Source organism: Pongo pygmaeus, chromosome 17 (assembly GCF_028885625.2).
Source record: "Pongo pygmaeus isolate AG05252 chromosome 17, NHGRI_mPonPyg2-v2.0_pri, whole genome shotgun sequence".
Classification (NCBI taxonomy): domain Eukaryota; kingdom Metazoa; phylum Chordata; class Mammalia; order Primates; family Hominidae; genus Pongo; species Pongo pygmaeus.
In genome coordinates, this window is record NC_072390.2 from 31,867,567 (window position 1) to 31,880,350 (window position 12,784).

The following is a 12,784-nucleotide window of genomic DNA, read 5'->3' on the forward strand; positions in this document are numbered from 1 at the left end:
CAAACCCTCCTGTGAGGAAATGTATTCAATTCTAGTCTGCTTTCCAACTGGCTAATTCTTGCCTTGGTTCATCAGTCTCACAGAACTTGGCTAAAAGCAGCAAAAAGCAGTCAAAATACATAAACACTGATATTTCTGAAACACCCCTCCTAGAACTAAGGGCTAAGGGCCTGACTGACATGTGAACTGTCTTCCAAGGTATTGTAGGGGATAATTTGTCTGAAATTAACATAGCTACTATAGCTTTCTTTTGATTAGTGTTAGTGTGGCATATCTTTATTCATCCTTTTACTTTTCACCTGTGCCTGCATATTTAAAGTGAGTTTCTTGTAAACAACATATAGTTGGGTGTTGTTATTTTATCCACTCTGATAGTCTCTGTCTTTTAATGTATTTAGATCATTCACATTTAAAGTGATCATTGATGTAGTTGGATTAACATGTACCTTAATTGTAGTTTATTTTATTTCATTGCTCTTATTCTTTGTTTCCTTTTTGTTTTCCACTCTTTTTCTTTCTCGTTTGGTTTTATTAATATATATATATATATTTTTTTTTTTTTGAGAGGGAGTCTCACTCTGTTGCCCAGGCTGGAGTGCAGTGGCGTGATCTCAGCTCACTGCAACCTCTGCCTCCTGGATTCAAGTGATTCTCCTGCCTCAGCCTCCTCTGAGTAGCTGGGATGACAGGCACCCACCATCAAGCATGACTAATTTTTGTATTTTTAGTAGAGATGGGGTTTCACCATGTTGGCCAGGATGGTCTCAAACTCTGCCTGACCTCAAGTGATCCACCCACCTTGTCCTCCCAAAGTGCTGGAATTACAGGCTTGAGCCACCATGCCTGGCCACTTGTTTGATTTTAATTGAGCATTTACATGATTCCATTTTTTCTTATTTCTTTGTATATCAATTATACTTAAAAAATGTTTTCAGTCTTTGTCCTAGATTTTGCAATATATATTTACAAATAATATATGTCCACTTTCAAATAACATTCTTACAAATTCATGGGTGGTACAGGTACCTTATAACATAGTATTTCCAATTCTTCCCTCCCATCCCTTAAAATGTTGTTGTCATATATTTCACTAATTCATAAGCTATAGTCATCCAATATATTGTTGCTATTATTTTGAACAAACTGTTTTTTGTTAGATCAGTTAAGAATAACAAAACTAAAATATGTTATTTTACCTTCATTTCTCAATGCTTTATTTCTCAAAACTTTTTTTTGAGACAGAGTCTCGCTCAGTCACTCAGGCTGGAGTGTAATGGCATGATCTCAGCTCACTGTAACCTCCACCTCCCGGGTTCCAGCAATTCTCCTCCCTCAGCCTCCTAAGTAGCTGGGATTACAGGCTCCTGCCACCATGCCCTGCTAATTTTTTGTATTTTTAGTAGAGACGGAGTTTCATCATGTTGGCCAGGCGGGTCTTGAACTCCTGACTTCAGGTGATCCACCCGCCTCAGCCTCCCAAAGTGCTGGGATTACAGGCGTGAGCCACTGCACCAGCCCTCAAACACTTCTTTTTACACAGATGCAAGTTTCTGACCTATAACACTTTCCTTCTCTCTGAAGAACTTCTTTTAGCATTTCTTGCAAGGCAAATCTATGGGAGATACATTTCCTCAATTTGTATTTGTCTGAGAAAGTTTTTATTTCTCCTTCACTTTTGAAGGATAATTTTATTGGATACAGAATTCTAGGTTGCTGTTTTTTTTCTTTCAATGCTTTAAACATTTTATTCCATTCTCTTCTTGCTTGCATGATTTCTGAAGAGAAGGCCAATGCAATTCTTATCCTTTTTTTTTTTTGTTTTTTGCTCCTGTGGCCCAGGCTGAAGTGCAATGGTGCGATCTTGGCTCACTGCAACCTCCGCGTCCCCGGTTCCAGCAATTCTCCTGCCTCAGCCTCCTGAGTAGCTGGGGTTACAGGTGCATACTACCACACCTGGCCACTTTTTGTATTTTTAATAGAGATGGAGTTTCACTATGTTGGCCAGGCTGGTCTCAAACTCCTGACCTCAAGTGATTTGCCCACCTCGGCCTCCCAAAGTGCTGAGGTTCCAGGTGTAAGCCACTGTGCTGGCTGCAATTTTTATTCTTATTCCTCTATACATAAAGTGGTTTTCCTCACCCTCTGGCTTCTTTCTAGACTTTCTTCTTGTCTTTGACTTTATGTAGTTTGAATATGATACACCCAGGTGCAGAATTTTTGTTGTTTATCCTGCATGGTATTATCTTAACTTCTTGGACCTGTGATTTAGTGTCTTTTGTTAATTTTGGAAAATTTTTAGCTATTATTACTTTAAAAATTTCTTTTGTTTCTCCTTCAGGAAGTCCAATTATGCATATGTTACACCTTTTGTAATTATCCCACAGTTCTTGGATATCCTGCAGTGGTGTGATCATAGCTCATTGTAGCCACAAACTCCCAGGCTCAAGTGATCCTCCCACCTCAGCCTCCCAAGTAGCTGGGACTACAGATGAATGCCACCTTGCCCAGGTAATTAAAAAAAAATGTAGAGATGAGGTCTCAGTTTGTTGCCCAGCCTGTTCTCAAACTTTTAAAAAAATTGTAGTAAAAAATGCATATAACATTTACAATCTTAACTATTTTTAAGTGTATAGTTCTGTAGCATTAATTACATTCAGGGATCTCTGCAATTTTTAATCTTGCAAAATTGAAATTTTATATCCATTAAACAACAATTCCTTATTTCTACCTCTCCCAAGCCCCTGGTAACCACTATTTTATTTTGTGTCTCTATAAATTTGACTATTTTAAATACATTATATAAGTTAAATCATATAGGACTTGTCTTTTTGTGACTGGCTTATTTCACTTAGCATAATATCCTCAAGATTTATCCATGTTATAGCATGTGACAGGATTTCCTTCTTTTTAACACTGAATAAGATTCAACTATATATTTACACCACATTTTGTTTATCCATTAATCCACTGACGAACATTTGGGTTGCTTCCACCCCTTGGCTATGGTGAATGATGCTGCTATGAGCATGGGTGTGCAAATATCTCTTTGAGGCCCTGCTTTCATTCTTTTAGATACATACCTAGAAGTGGAATTGCTAGATTACATGGTAATTCTATTTTTATTAATTTTTTGAGGAACCACCATACTGTTTTCTATAGTGGCTGCACCATTTTACATTCCCACTACCAATGCACACGGCTTCCAATTTCTTTACATCCTCATCAGCACTTATTTTATGTATGTATGTATGTATGTTTTTTTTTTTTTTTTTTTTTTTTGAGACAGAGCCTCACTCTGTTGTCCAGGCTGGAGTGCAGTGGTGTGATCTTGGCTCACTGCAGCCTCCACCTCCCAGGTTCAAGCAATTCTTTCACCTCAGCCTCCTGAGATGCTGGGATTACAGGGGCGCGCCACCACACCTGGCTATTTTTTGCATTTTTAGTATTTTAGTAGAGACAGGGTTTCACCATGTTGGCCAAGCTGGTCTCAAACTCCTGACCTCAGGCAATCCTCTTGCCTCAGCCTCCCAAAGCTGGGATTACAGGCATAAGCCATCGTGCCAGTCCTTATTTATGTATTTATTTATTTTGATAGTAGTTATTCTAATGGGTGTGAGGTGGAATCTGATTGTGGGTTTTGATTTGTGTTTCTCTAATGATTATTGACATTGAACATCTTTTTATGTTTCTTGGCCATTTGTATTTCATCTTTGGAGAAACGTCAAGTCCTTTACCTGTGTTTAAATCAGGTTATTTTCTTTCTTTCTTTTTCTTTTCTTTTTTTTTTTTTTGAGACGGAGTCCTGCTCCGTTGCCCAGGCTGGAATGCAATGGAATGATCTCGGTTCACTGCAACCTCTGCCTCCCGGGTTCAAGTGATTCTCCTGCCTCAGCCTCCTGAGTAGCTGGGATTACAGGCTGGTGCCACCACGCCCAGCTAATTTTTGTATTTTTAGTAGAGGAGGGGTTTTGCCATGTTGGCCAGGCTGGTCTTGAACACCTGACCTCAGGTGTTCCACTCGCCTTCGCCTCCCACAGTGCTGGGATTACAGGCTTGAGCCACCATGCCCAGCCTGCTTTTTTCTTGTTGAGTTGGAGACTAATTTTTATATGGAGCATATAGAATCAGATACACACTTAGGGTAGTCCAGTGATGGAAATTAGAAGTCATTATGTGGATTATTAGTTTTGTGCATTTTATCTATCAATAAAGAACATCAACAAAAAGAAGATTAACATAAAAAAGACTGCTTCAAAAGAAAGGATGGAAAAAACCAACTAACCAACCAACTAACCAACAAACACACAAAAATAAAAAGCATTCTCCTGACCTAATACAAGCATGGTGTCTTCTATATGTGGTGTGTGGTTTGCAGTTCTGGTTGCTGAAGGTCAAGGAACAGATAACTATTCTCAATGAGGTCCAGAAATCTGTAGAATGGGGAACCAACTAAAGCAGAGGTCATAATCTGGTTGCCATTTTCATCTATATTTCCCTACAGAAAGTTAAGTCTTTATGTGGAATGAATTTTGTCATTTAATCTAAATTTGTTTTTTCCAAATGGTTTTCCAATTCTCTCAACATTATTGAGTTTATTTTCCTCCATCTTAATTTATATGCTTTAATCTTATATGAATTTCAGTGTATTTATGGTTGTCCTAGTCTTTTTATTTATTCCTGTGCCAGAATCACAGTATTTTAACTATTGTACATTTTTATTTATTTTTAAATTTTTTTTGAGATGAAGTTTTGCTCTTGCTCTTGTAACCCAAGCTGGAGTGTAATGGCATGATCTCGGCTCAATGCAACCTTGGCCTCCCAGGTTCAAGAGATTCTCCTGCCTCAGCCTCCTGAGTAGATGGGATTACAGGCACCTGCCATCACGCCCATCTAATTGTTGCATTTTTAGTAGAGATGGGTTTTCACCATGTTGGCCAGTCTGGTCTCAAACTCCTGACCTCAGGTGATCCGCCCGCCTTGGCGTCCCAAAGTACTGGGATTACAGGCGTGAGCCACCATGGCCAGCCTAGATTTTTAATATCTAAATAAGAGTCCAATGAGTCCATCTCTCACTATTCCTACTCATCTTTAGTAATAATCCCTTCCCCCTAAATTTTAGCTGAATACACACACACACACACACACACACACACACACAGAGTTGGCCTTGGGTTTCCATGGGTTCTGTATGTGCAGATTCAACCGTGGATAGAAAATGTAGTTAGGCCTACTATAGTTGCATCTGTACTGAACAATATAGTATAACAACTATTTATATAGCATTCACATTGTGTTAGATATTATAAGTAATCTAAAGATGATTACAAGTATGCAGGTGGGTATGCACAGGTTGTATGCAAATACTATGCCATTTTATATAATGAACTTGAGCATTTGCACATTTTAATTTCTGAGGTAGCATCCTGGAACCAATCCCCCATGGATACCAAGGGACAACTGTACATGGCTGACAGCTGGAGACTATAGATCCCAGTCTGCCTTCTTGACTGATGTGGTCACATGACTAGGTTCAAGCCAATGGTGAGTGAAAATGAAGTGTGCAACTTCCAAGTCATCCCCTTAAAGAAATATCTACTTACCTTGGACTTTCCCTTGGGCTGGAATGTGGAAGTGGAGGTTAGCCAGCTTCTACCACGTGGAAAAGACACCAACCTAGATAACAGCAGCACAAAATCAGGACCCCTGAGTAACTTTGTGGAGTACAGCTTCATTGTAACACTGGGCCCTTTCACCGATAGACAATTTGGGGAGAGGAAAAAAAAAAACAACTTCGATCATATGTAAGCCCTATATTTTTTGTCTCTCTGCCTTTAGCTTAACTAACAAAAAGCTGTTAAGAATAACTCCCCACTTTTTTTTGTAGAGATGGGGTCTTGCTTTGTTGCCCAGGCTGGTCTTGAACTCCTGGGCTCAAGGGATCTTCCTACCTTCGTCTCCCAAAGTGCTAGGATTACAGACATGAGCCACTGCACCCGGGCAGAATAACCGTTTTACTATTCCAAAAGTGATATATGTCAATTGTAGAAAATTCAGAAAACAGTGAACAAAAAGAAGAAATATATTTCTTAATAATTCCATTATTGAGAAATGAATATTTGGAAATATCTATTTTTGTTTTGTGTGATCTCAATAATGATAGAGATATACATGAATAGGTAGCTAAATTTACAATAACAGTTATATAGACAAAAATAGATATAGTTATATAAACACAAATGGGATTATACTTTACATGTTGAGTTGTGATATACTTTTTAAATCTAACAGTGTATCATGAACGTTTCCATGTAATGAAATATTTCTCTGGATGTAGTAGAATTTATTTAACAAACAGGGTGGACGCAGTGGTTCATGCCTGTAATCCCAGCAATTTGGGAGGCTGAGGCAGGCGGATGACCTGAGGTCAGGAGTTCGAGATCAGCCTGCCCAACATGGTGAAACCCCGTCTCTACTAAAAATACAAAAGTTAGCCGGATGCGGTGACTCGTGCCTGTAGTCCCAGCTACTCAGGAGGCTGAGGCTGGAGAATAGCTTGAACCCAGGAAGTGGAGGTTGCAGTGAGCTAAGATTGCACCACTGCACTCCAGACCAGGCCACAGCGCAAGACTCCATCTCAAAACAAACAAACAACAAACAACAACAACAACAAAAAACAAACAAAACCTTGCTGGACATCTAGAGTGCTACAAAATTTTAACCACTATAAATAGTATTTAGATAAACATCTTTGTAAAAATATATTTGTGCTTATCCATAATGATTTACTTAGGATAAATTCCGAGTGAGATTTCTTTTTTTAAAAAGAGTATCAAATTTTATTTGATTTTATTATAAATCTTTTTGTTGTTGTTGTTGTTGTTGTTTTGATACAAAGTCTTGCTTTGTCGCCCAGGCTGGAGTGCAATGGGACGATCTTGGCTCACTGTAGCGTCCGCTTCCTAGGTTCAAGCGATTCTCCTGCCTCAGCCTCCTGAGTAGTTGGATTACAGGGGTGCGCCACCACGCCCAGCTAATTTTTGTATTTTTAGTAGAGACGGGGTTTCACCATGTTGGCCAGGCTGGTCTTGAACTCCTGACCTCAGGTTATCTGCCCCCCTTGGCCTCCCAAAGTACTGGGATTACAGGTGTGAGCCACCCAGCCCGACTTACTATAAATCTTAAACCATTTATTGGCCACTCACTTTTCTTAAAAAATACAAACATGAGAATAAACTAAACACACCCCAGACTCACTAGCCCTTGCAGGACAGGAAGAGGCCCTGGACAGAGAGCCTGCAAATGCTTTTCTTTTGTTTTTTTGAGACAGAATCTTGCTCTGTCGCCCAGACTGCAGTGCAGTGGCATGATCTCGGCTCACTGCAACCTCTGCCTCCTGGGTTCAAGCGATTCTCCTGCCTCAGCCTCTGTAGCTGGGATTACAGGCACATGCCATAACACCCTGCTGATTTTTGTATTTTTAGTTGAGACGGAGTTTCATCATGTTGTCCAGCTGGTCTCAAACTCCTGACCTCAGGCAATCCACCCACCTTGGCCTCCCAAAGTGCTGGGATCACAGGCGTGAGCCACTGTGCCCAGCTGCAAATGTTTTTCTTTATACCTAACGTCCAAGCTTCCTCACACATTCTAGGGTTCCATGTTTTGTCACCTCTTACAAGGAAAAGGAAACTGGCTAGAAGATTCATGTACAAGAAGGTCATAACAACTTTCTAGATATCTGATGCTAGTGGTTTCTACTTTCCAGTTTGCAACTCTGAGAAACAATATCAAATAAACACCCTCAAATACCTACTCCCAGCTATCCCTTATATTGTTATTGTTCTTTGAAATTATCTTTGGGCTGGTTATGTTCTCTCAAACTGTAGCTTTGGTGTATTCCAGAGCACAAACACTAAAGTCCACAGAGAGACTCCATGTTCAAGTATAAAAGTCTGTTTTAGGACAATCCCAGGTTACTATAGTGTTTCTTTATCTTTCTGTAGTGTCTACCGGGTGTTGTATCCTTGGACAGGCTGGCCAAATGGCAGCACAATGCAGGGGACAAATTGGTCAACATCCCCACTGCCAAAGTTGCTCCCCATTCAAACTGGACACTGCCCACAGCCAAGGCTGAAATCTTGAAATCAGTGAGACCTTGGCCTATCTTCATTCTGAAGTTGCACTCTTATGTAACCAAAGTCACTTCTTCACCAATAATTAAATAGAGCTTTCAAAAGGGATTGGGCATGTTCCTGAGAACCGCCTTGGGCTGGAGCTGGAGGGTCCTGGTCTGTGGGCTCTAAAGGGGGTGCTGGCACCATTGCTGTCTTCTGGGCACCCAGGAACTCATGACTTGCTCGTTCCATTGGTGGCCTGAGGATGTGGTTTAATTTTGGATCCTCTGCCTGAGAAATAACCCTGTCTACTCCAGCTTTCAAAGTCCCTGACTGAACCTCACTCTGCCTCTGACCATTTCGCAATAGGCTTTTGCACATCATAAGATTCCAGTCCTGCTCATCCAGGTGTGTGGACACCGAACGCTCAGCTTTCTGCCTCGGGTTTTGGTAAGCTGGCTTGGTGTCCACAGGGGCCAGGCAGCATCGACAGAAGCTGCCAAACGGGCCTGGCCCTTGAGCTGCTCCAGGATGAGAGCATTGAGCTCTGGGTCGCCAGAAGGCAGAGCCGGGATCATGGTGCCCGCGTTGCCTCTGTCTCACCCATTGAGGGAGACCAAATATGGCTTCTTCTCCAGGACAGAGATGGTGACAGGGGTGGAGGAGAAGGAGGCCAATAAGTAAGATTTCTGAGTCAAGGAATATGCAAAATTTTTTACATGCGTTGTCAAATTGCCCTTTAGAAAGAATTTAGAAGTGTAGTGTAGAAGAGTATCACTTTCTCCTTGATCTTTCTGACATTGGACATTGGGGCTTTCAATATTTTTATTTTTTAGAGACATGGGGAGAAGAGGTCTCTTTACTTTTCCCAGGCTGGCTTTGAACTCCTGGGTTCAAGTGATCCTCTGATCTCAGCCTCAGAGTAGCTTGGACTACAGCTGTGCACCACCATGCTGGCATAGATATTATGGGGTTTTGATGAATAAAAATTCTTGAAATTCCTTATTTTCTGTTTTCAAAGATATTTGAAAGGAATGTTGAGAGAGACTTCATCTGTTGGTAAAAGGAAACTGGACTTAAATAGGATGGGGTTCTGAGGTCTAGAGAGGACACAAATGGGTCACCTCTTTATTTAAGTTCACTGGGTAGAGCCAAGGGACCATTACTAGAAGTATGTCATAAGAAAGTACGAGATTAGATTCATGGTAAACAGGATCACCAACCCAACTGGGGCTAGACTTAGAGATGAACTCTGGCTACAAAGCCAGAAAACTGAAGGGAGGTGGTGGAGAAGGTTTGAAACATGTGGATCATGCTAGAGTGGCCTGGAACACGCTATAATAAGGTGCAGTAGCTCTTGAATTAGTTGTGTAATTGAAAATATCAATTCTAGACTCAGACTGCCTGGGTTCACAGTAAGTGTTAGGGATTATTGTGATCATTATTTCCGCTGACTACAGCATCATATACTCATATCCACTGAATGGAAAAGGGTTTAGAAGTATTTAAGTGAGAATAGTTACTTAACATTGTAATATAATTATGACCAGTTCAGTAAAGTGTAGAACAAAAATTGAACACACAGCCCTTGGGAAGAGGAGACAAAATTGTCATTTTGTATAAATGATACAATTGTGTATCTAGAAAACCTAAGAGAATTAATTAGTGCTTAGTAATGAACTCTGTGACCTTAGGCAAATTATGTCATCTCACTGGGCTTGTTTTTTCATCTACACATTAGGATAATAACATAATTAATTTATAGGATTATTGTGAAGATTTGCTGAGAAAATACATTTAAAACCCACGACAGTGCCTGCCATTTGGCAACTGCTCAATACTATAAGATACAACTGTACTTTTTGTATCACTCTTGTTATTTTTATTATGGCAGCTATAGGATGAATAATTCTATAAAATAATTCCCTTCACTACGTATCTTCTATAAACAGTTAAAACCATGAAGGAGAGAAAAGTCTCATTTGTAATCAGAAAAAAAATTTTTTTTTAACTGAAAAAATTATAGACACGTTTTTCCTATGTTGCCCACGCTGGTCTTGAACTCCTGAGTTCAAGTGATTCTCCTGCCTTGGCCTCCCAAAGTGCTAGGATTACAGGCGTGAGCCACCGTCCATGCCAAAAAAAAACCTTGTAAAATTCTCAAGAATAATCTTTATAAAGAATACTAGACTCTATGAAGAGAACTCCAAAATCTACTCAGCGAAAAATAACAACTCGAATAAGCAAAGGAAACTATCATTTTCCTGAAAGTTTCAATATTATAAAGATGTCAGGTTTAATAAAATTCGAATCAAATCTCAACCTAATTTTGGGGGGAGAAACTTTACTGATTCTAAATAAATCTCTCTGGATTAATGAGTGGCAAATGAGATAATGGTAGTAGGGCAGGGCCAAGAAGAATAAAAATATTCATAAGCCATGTTCCCCTCCTTTAACATAAAAACAGTTCCGTGAATTTAATTTTTTAAAAATCCTCATTCTTTTTTACTCTATTAAATAAAAGAATGCTAACGAGACAATGAGCATTTCTTTGTAGACATTACGCTATTAATAATCCGGATGTATTTGAGAGTTACATATATTTTATCCCCAGCATTTCTGAATTCACCAAGGGACATTCAATATATTATCTCATACCTGGAAGAGCCTTGTGAGGTTTTTGGTTTTTGGGGACAGAGCCTCGTTTTGTTGCCCAGGCTGGAGTGCAGTGACGCCATCACAGCTCACTGCAGCCTTGAACTCCTGGGCTCAAGAGATCCTCCTGTCTCAGCCTCCCAAGTAGATAGGACTACAGGCGTGTGACGCCACACTCAGCTAATATTTTATTTTCGTATTTTTTGTAGAGACAGGGTCTCCCTATGTTGCCCTGGCTAGGTAAGTCTGTTTTATCATCAGCTCTAACGAGAAAGGGAAAAACCGACTCAGGCAAGGAAACCTGACAAGGGCAAAGAATGAGTCAACGGCAAAAGCCGGAATGCAGTCATGCCACTCAATATAAGGAACCATAGCCTGTGCCAGGTCCTTGAGGATTACAGCGACGAGAAGGATGCGGCCTACCTGGATTTCTCGATGAGGAGCTCCTGCGGTAAGGAGGGAGCCCCGCGCAGCACCGAGCATGCGCACGCCTCTGGGTCGCGGCGGGACTGGAACCGCAGGCTCGAGTCTCTGGCTCCCTGCGGCGCTCGGCGAAGGCTGGGCTCTTCCGTCAGGCCTGGCCTTTGCCCCGCTGAGGCAAATCACTGCTGTCCTGGAGGTTTCTTTCCCCCTTGTAACAGATATGTTTTTGAAAGATTCCCGACCATGCTTCCTTAAGATAAGCTGGTCTATGTTTCCTGAACCCTTCCCACCCCGAGATGCGGGCGGGAGTCACTCCCGGAAGGAGGAGCGTAGGATAGATGCTCTTCCAGGCTGGAAGAAGACAGGCAACTCCCGCCCCTGCTGCTGGGGTCAATGCAGGTAGCCAAAAAGAGCGGGGGAACGGGATGGATGGTCAGATGTTCCCAATGTCTGTTTTTGGGCGGAGATGAGGTCATGCAGCGTGGCTGGGGCGGAGTAGGATGGTCTTGGTCCCCAACAAGTGTCACCAGGCTCGGAAGCTCCTGCAGGTCTTTTGGATGGAGGAAGACACAGAGGCGGCTGACTTGAGGACCAGGGGACTTGTGGGTCCCCAGAGGGCAAGAGCAAGAGGGCTTGACAGCAGGAGCTTGTGTGGCTCCAATAGGGGAGAGTTTTGGTGGGGGTTGTGGCATAGGCTCAGAGGGAGTGGCTTTACTGGAGACAGCCCACTGGGCACTGACCAAGCCACGAATGATCCCAGCAGCAAATTTCACCCCCAACAGCAGCAGAGCAAACAGTAACCAGGCAGGCATGGGGCATTGCCTCTGAGACCAGAGGAGGCCTGAGACAACATACCACTCAGGAACCCTTTTATCCTACAGGCATCACAAGGATATAGTAAGTCCCGCCCTTTCTACCAGGTCAAGGAAGAGGAAGAGGAGACTAAATTTGAGAGAGAGAGTATTTTACCTGAAAACATTTATTCAACCAGGTAAAGATTTTCATTAACCCTAGTGGGAAGTTGAACTTCGAATGGACCAAATGTTTACACTGAAACAAGCCTGTATAAATGGGAAGAAATGGAAATATTGTAACGAGATTAAATCTAGCCTTTCCCCTGCTACCTGGGAGGTGAAGAGGAGCAGGTGTGCTTCTAAATGAGCAAGCATAGGGAAAATGCCCTCTAAATTCTTTGCACATCTGGGAAGTGGTATGAGTAATTTTTCTAACTTGCTGCATCCTATCTCCTGTGTGTTGTATGAAGTGAAAGACTGCATTTCAGATTAAGTGGGCCGGCCAGGCATGGAGGCTCACACTTGTAATCCCAGCACTTTGGGAGGCCAAGATGGGTAGATCACTTGAGGTCAGGAGTTCCAGACCAGCCTGGCCAACATGGTGAAACCCCATCTCTACTAAAAATACAGAAAAAAAAATTAGCTGGGCATGGTGGCGGACACCTGTAATCCCAGCTACTCAGGAGGCTGACACACGAGAGTTGCTTGAACCTAGGAGGTGGAGGTTGCAGGGAGCTGAGATCGTACCACTGCACTCCAGCCTGGGCAACAGAGTGAGACTCTGTCTCAAAAAAAAAAAAA

General features: G+C 41.7%; 1 long non-coding RNA gene and 1 pseudogene across 2 annotated transcripts in view; one reads left to right on the top strand and one right to left on the bottom strand.

Annotated features, from left to right (window-relative positions):
- The window catches only part of LOC129018857 (uncharacterized), a 35,779-nt gene extending 29,701 nt beyond the window's left edge, over positions 1 to 6,078 (top strand). The window contains exons 3-4 of one of the 2 annotated variants that reach the window (XR_008495442.2): positions 2,385 to 2,508; positions 5,416 to 6,078. This is a non-coding gene — a long non-coding RNA (uncharacterized LOC129018857). The remainder of the gene's footprint in view (positions 1 to 2,384; positions 2,509 to 5,415) is intronic. The other variant, XR_010124148.1, reaches the window with a different exon arrangement.
- Positions 6,079 to 8,204: 2,126 nt separating this feature from the next.
- LOC134738446 (biorientation of chromosomes in cell division protein 1-like) lies at positions 8,205 to 8,781 on the bottom strand (annotated as a pseudogene).
- Between the last annotated feature and the right edge of the window lie 4,003 nt (positions 8,782 to 12,784).